General features: G+C 48.6%; 1 long non-coding RNA gene across 1 annotated transcript; it reads right to left on the minus strand.

Annotated features, from left to right (window-relative positions):
* Nucleotides 1-642: 642 nt before the first annotated feature.
* LOC135050973 (uncharacterized) lies at nt 643-4,007 on the minus strand. Its single transcript, XR_010241962.1, has 3 exons — nt 3,891-4,007; nt 3,439-3,573; nt 643-861 (listed from the first exon to the last, which is right to left on the minus strand). It is a non-coding gene; the product is annotated as an uncharacterized LOC135050973 (long non-coding RNA).
* Between the last annotated feature and the right edge of the window lie 2,846 nt (nt 4,008-6,853).

Consider the following 6,853-nt stretch of genomic DNA (forward strand, 5'->3'; position numbering starts at 1 on the left):
TAAACCTAAACCCGCACCTGATGCCTAAACCTTAACCTCCCTCCCTTGCAGCCTAACCACTCCCGAGGTTGCCTAACCCTAACCCACCCTTCCCACAGCCTAATGCTAACCACCCCCCACACGCAGCCTAAACCTAAACCAGCACATGATACCTAAACCTAACCCCCGCCTGATGCCTAAACCTCCCTCCCTCGCAGCCTAGCCACCCCCAGGGGTGCCTAACCCACCCTACCCGCAGCCTAACCCTAACCTCCCCCCACCCACAGCCTAAACTTAACCCCCCCGCCTGATGCCTAAATCTAATCCCCCCGCCTAAACCTAACCCTCCCTCCCCCGCAGCCTAACCACCACCGGGGGTGCCTAACCCTAAGCTCCCCCCACCCGCAACCTGAACTTAACCCCCCGCCTAATGCCTAACCCTCCTGTCTGATGCCTAACCCTTCCACCCACGCAGCCTAACCTTCCCCAGGGGTGCCTAACCCACCCTATCCACAGCCTAACACTAACATCCCCCCACCTGCAGCCTAACCCTAACCCCCCAGCCTGACACGTAAACCTAACGCTCCCTCCCCTGCAGCCTAACCACACCCCACCCCCCCGTGCCTGATGCCTAAACTTACCCCCCCTTGCCCAGCCCTAAACCTATGATCATGGGGATACGGGTGTCGGTATCCTTGCCCATTCGGTGTTCCAACGTCGGGATTCTGAAGAGTGTCAGGATCCCAGTGTCAGTATTCTGACTGTCGTAAACCTGACAGCCGGCATCTTTACCGCATCTCCTAATAGGTAATGCATATGTCCCAACATTTGGAGCATGTGTCCGCAGCTCTCCTCTCAGGGCAGCTATTCAGGGATCACCCACTGCATGTAGACGAAGAGGAAGAGATGAAAAAGCATTGTTAGTGGATGAACAAGCAGAGAGACAAACTGCAAACAGTGGTGTGGTTGTGTAGAGAGAAAAATCTCTCTATGTAAATATGTTACTCTAACTACTGAGGACATGGAAAATGCCTAAAATAAGGACAATTATCCCAAAGGGTCCATTGTTTTTATACAATACACACATTGGGGGGATAAGTTCTCTCTTATAGTAATTAGTGGGTACCTTCAGAAAAGAAATTTGACCAGTAAATAATAAAAGCTATAAATTGCTAACATTTAGGGGTCAATCCAATTAGGTACGAGTTACCATTGCTGCGATGTTTCAACAGCATCCAAACTCACACCCTTCGTGTCCAGATTCAGCCTATGGGGCTACCGGAAAGTGCAGCTATTGTAAGACAAACTCGCACCCAATTAAACTGACCCCTTAGTCGTTAAATGTGATAAAATAGTAAAATATAATGGTGTAATTGTGGCCTGATTCAGTTGTGGTTGTTGAAGCAATCGCTGCTGCAATCTTGCCGTTCACATTTGCATCGTGAGTCTGAGCAGTCGTAGGCTGAGCAAGTCTCCTAGACACAGGGGGCTCTCAGCAGCAACACAGGTTGCAATGGGTAATTTATGCACGCACATGGAACGGTGTTTGAACGGACCTGACATGCCTGTATACAGTTAGCCACCCCCGTTACCAGTACTACCTCAAACGCTGACTTCCAGTCAATCACTTTGCGATGGGATCCTCTACATGAGCTTGATTTCATTTCATGCGCAGTGCAGCTTACACGCATGTACAGTGAAAAAGCATTGAGCCACTTGGTGCAACAGCAGCTCTGCGTCCGCATCTAAATCAGGCCCCCTGAGTGGTAAAGAGAAGGACTCTAGGGGAAAGGACTATGGTGGTTATTCCGAGTTGTTCGCTCGCTAGCAGTTTTTAGCAGCCGTGCAAACGCTATGCCGCCTCCCACTGGGAGTGTATCTTAGCTTAGCAGAAATGCGAACGAAAGGATCGCAGAGTGGCTACAAAATAATTTTGTGCAGTTTCAGAGAAGCTACAGACCTACTCCTTGCTTGCGATCACTTCAGACTATTCAGTTCCTGTTTTGACGTCATGAACACATCCTTTGTTTGGCCAGCCACACCTCCGTTTCCCCAGCCACTTCTGATTTTTTTTCTGGCACGCCTGCATTTTTCCGCACACTCCCTGAAAACGGTCAGTTGACATCCAGAAACGCCCTCTTCCTGTCAATCACTCTGCGGCCAGCAGTGCGACTGAAAAGCTTTGCTAGACCTTGTGTGAAACTACATCAGTCGTTGTAATAGTACGACGCGCGTGCGCATTGCGTCACATACGCATGTGCAGAAGTGCAGAATTTTTGCCTGATCGCTGTGCTGCGACCGAAAACTGCTAGCGAACAACTCGGAATGACCCCCTATGTCACCTTTATTATATGTAAAGATAAGGGAAACAGTCACTTGTTACAGCTCCAATTCACATCATTTATACCATTCTGTACCATTTCATCATTTGATTATTCTATGGGGGAGATGTATTAAGCCCTGCAGAGTGATAAAGCGGAGAGAGTAAAAGTACCAGCCAATCAGCTCCTAACTGCCATGTTACCGGCTGTGTTTGAAAAATGACAACTGGGAGCTGATTGGTTGTTAGTTTATCTCTCTCCACTTTATCACTCTCCCAGGCTTTGTACACCTGCCCCCAGTTCATTGATATACTGTAAATGTCAGTCATTTCACTATTTCCCCTGATCTGTATTGTTCTTCCCCCGATCTGTATGTTCTGTTTCATGCTCTCCCCACCCTTCCTGTTTTTCTGTATTACAGTATGTTCTACATCTCGCAACCCCCAAAAGTGTATGTCCTTCCTCTATACGTCCTATAGAGTACGCTACAATTTCTATTTTGTTTGTATTGTGTCCCCACACCATCTGTATGTGCTATGCCAAGTTGCCCCCTTCTGCATGTTTTGTATTGTCCGCTCTCCCCCACCATAGACCCTATGGGGTCATTCCAAGCCGATCACAGCGTACTTTCATTCGCACAGCTGCGACCGGGTCACTACTGCACATGCGCGGGGGCTGTCATACACATGCGTGTCGTTGCGGGCAATGACGCTGACCATAAAGAAAGAGATCACAGCGGCGAACGCAAGAAGATTGACTGCAGGAAGGCGTTCCGGGGCGGCAACTCACCACTTGGAGACACTTTTGGGAGTGGTAAGGAAAACGCAGGCTTGTCCAGGTGAACGGAGGGAGGATGTCTGACGTCAAAGCCGTGCCTATCATCGCTGGATCCGTCGCACAGGGTAAATATGTCCAGGGCTGGTCTTGTTTCTCAGGAAACTTTTTAAGTATAGCAGGGCTGCACAAGTGTTCGCAGCCCTGCTATGCTAAAAGACACTTCTCCATAGGCGGAGATTAGTTGATCGCACCAGCAGCAAAAAGTTGCTTGGTGCGATCAACTTGGAATGAGGGCCTATGTTTTGACTGTGCTCTCAATACCCTCCACCACGCACACAATTATACAAGTATGGTAACTTACCTCCTGCATGCTATTCTCCAGTCACTAATTCCTCTGCGACCCCTCCCGTCGTCTTCAACTGACACTTTGCAGATCTCTTTGCCGGTCACCCGACACTCTGCAAATCTCTTTGCCAGAACTTTGCCAAATGATGATCTAAATAACCAGAATTCCTGGTCAGACATACTATGTGTATAATTATACTACTACATTTTGTTACGTACTTTCATTTTTATTCATTTGCAGTTTATCTATTTTATTGACTTTTTATCCAAAACCCAGGATCCTTTCTCACAGAGACCAAGTTATCTACTCCAGGTTTTATCTTCCCTAGTGTTAGGACCATGTTAGTATCATACACTGGGCCTAATTCAGACCTGATTGGAGCAGGAAATTTGTTCTCTAATGGACAAAACCATGTGCACTGCAGGTGGGGCAGATGTAACATGTGCAGAGAGAGTATGGTAACTTACCTCCTGCATGTTATACCCCAGTCGTTGCTACCTCTGCGACCCCTCCCGTCGTCTTCAACTGACACTTTGCAGATCTCTTTGCCGGTCACCCGACACTCTGCAAATCTCTTTGCCAGATGATCTAAAAAACATAAAAGACTATCATTAAGCATAGTACTAGTTTAAGTACAATAAAATGTCCTTGAATCAACCAGTTTCCCAATTTTCCTTAAACCAAACAAGATACTTTCAAAGGCATTAAGAATCTACGTGGATCGTACCAGTGCCATCAGCAAAACAGATTCTCTCTTCATTCTCTACGGATTTCACAAGAGGGGATGGCCTACTACTAAACAGACGCTAGCAAGATGGATTTGAGTGACGATTTCAGAAGCATACTCTCAACTGATCTCCCTGTTCCGGCTAATGCCTCTGCTCACTCTACACGTAGGGTAGGTCCTTCATGGGCAGCACAACGTGGTGCTTCAGCAGAACAGATATGTAAGGCAGCCACATGGTCTTCCATTAACACATTCATTAGACATTATGCCTTGGATACTTTTGCCTCTCATGACGCTGAATTCAGGCGTAAGGTTCTCCTGTCTAATCAGGAGCGTCCCAACCACTAAAAATTGCTTTGGGGAATCCCATTGTTATCCTGTGTGTAACCTGTGGACCCTGCCAGAAAAATATACGTTATAGTAAGAACTTACCGTTGATAACGGTATTTCTCCTATGTCCACAGGTTTCCACAGGGATCCTGCCTAAATGCTTTGGAATCCAACTGATTTGCCTGAGCCAGTGGGCAGGGATATATGGACGGGCCCATTGCATCCTGGGAGGACTGAAAGCTTGTGATCGTTTGGTGCAAATCCGCTGTCGCTCCATTATATCCCATTGTTATCCTGTGGAAACCTGTGGACATAGGAGAAATACCGTTATTAACGGTAAGTTCTTACCATAACGTATAATTTTGTGGCGCACTAGAAATGTATTATTCAATACCAGCATATATAAAATTGTAAGGCGGTCCCCCAAGGTGACATTCACAGGGAATAGGTAATGACATCCACTCGACTTGTTCACACCCAATGGACGTGTTGGAAAGAGGTTGAGTGGACAGTGAGCGTGGCTGTGCCCTGTGTCACCACGTAGCACCATTGTACCGACAGCCAGACTGCTGAGAATGGAACCTGGAGGGTACATAACGTTTTGGTTTTCATTTAATCTCATGACACTCCACCCAAAGCTACTCTTCTGGTTATCCTATCAACTAGGACCAGTGGCGGAACTAGCGAGCGGTGGGCCCAGATGCAACAAAATGCCTCCTCTCATCCCGTCCAAGTCCACCCCCCGTACCCCCAACTCCAAATTAGAGACTCTTTGCATGCTCTTGTATAAGATATATATATATACACACACATATACACGGTGGTGCAAGTATAAAAAAAAAGTTAGTTGTACTAAGTGCGCGCGCCGAAGGCGCGGGTACTGCAAAAAAATGGGTGTGGTCACATAGGGCATGGACAATGAAAATGAGGGCATAATACACATGACCCAAATAGTGCAGTGCCAGATACACATATGCCCCCACAGTGCCAGATATGCCCCCACGGTGTCAGATACACATATGCCCCCACATTGCCAGATACACATGCCCCAACAGTGCTAGATATGCTCCAACAGTGCCAGATACATATATTCCCCCACGGTGTCAGATATGCCCTCATAGTGCCAGATATGCCCCCACATTGCCAAATACACATGCCTCCACGGTGCCAGATATGCCCTCATAGTGCCAGATATGCCCCCACAGTGCTAGATATTCCCCCAAAGTGCCAGTTTAGATATTTTTACCTGCACGTTGCTAGGGATTTCATGCGCATTGCCAGGGGTTTTACATGTTGTGTAATGCTTGTTCCCATTGGTTTTATGCTCTGGGATTTATGCTCTGGGATCACTGGCGTTTCTATAATGGGTGCAATGGGTGCGGTGCACACGGGCCCCTGGGTCCAGGGAGGCCCACACCGCACCCATTGCACCCATTTTAATACTTACCTTTCCGGAGTCCAGCGCCGGGAGCTGCAATCGCAGCAAAATCGCCGCCAAAATGGCCGCCGCGCATGCGCGGTAGCCAAATTGGTCTCCGGATCATGGCGTGCGCCATGTTTCCGGAGACCTGCGCATGCGCAGTAGACTCCGGCACAGTGCTGGAGTCTACAATGCTGTCTACAGCGCCGTGCAGAGGAGGGGGCCCACCCGGAGGTGCACACGGGCCCCCTCCTCTGTAGAAACGCCCCTGTCTGGGATCCATGCTCGTTGCCACGGGGAATGCTCGTTGCTTAGGGAATGCTCATTGCCTAGGGGTAGCTAGGGATGGCCACTGACCATCAATGGATAAACCACTGCATTTGCATTTGCTGGTGGGCACTAGCCCGCCAGCACTATAATGCTCTCCCCTTTCATCCTCCCTCCCCCCTGTACTTTGCTCGGCTGGCGGAGATTTCAGGAATGACGCAATTGCGTCATTCACTGGGCCGGCCAAGCGGAGTAAGGAGGGGGAAAGGGGCCCACCGCTGTCAAAGGGACCAGCGCTGTCAAGGGGCCCAAATACAGCCGCATATCACCTCTTCACTGGCATGCCACTGAAGAGGTGAAATGCCGCTGGCTTTGGGCAACTTGACAGCGGTGGGCCCCAGTGCAAGACACTGCTTGCACCGGCGGTAGTTCCACCACTGACTAGGACAACAATGAAGGTGACTCCATAACATTTCTTCCATTGTTTTTCCATGTCACAGAAACATTGCATGTGTGTTTCAGGTGACCATCCTAATCATCTCTCCTTCACTTCACAGTAATGTCATTATTAGTGATACATTATTTGGATCAAGCATCAAAAGGAAACTTAGATATAAGGGTCTGGCCGGCATATCACTTATTGCATGACGACCTTGTGCCCGCGCTGTACTGTATGTAGACGGAGC

This window comes from Pseudophryne corroboree, chromosome 2 (genome assembly GCF_028390025.1).
Source record: "Pseudophryne corroboree isolate aPseCor3 chromosome 2, aPseCor3.hap2, whole genome shotgun sequence".
NCBI classification, from domain to species: domain Eukaryota; kingdom Metazoa; phylum Chordata; class Amphibia; order Anura; family Myobatrachidae; genus Pseudophryne; species Pseudophryne corroboree.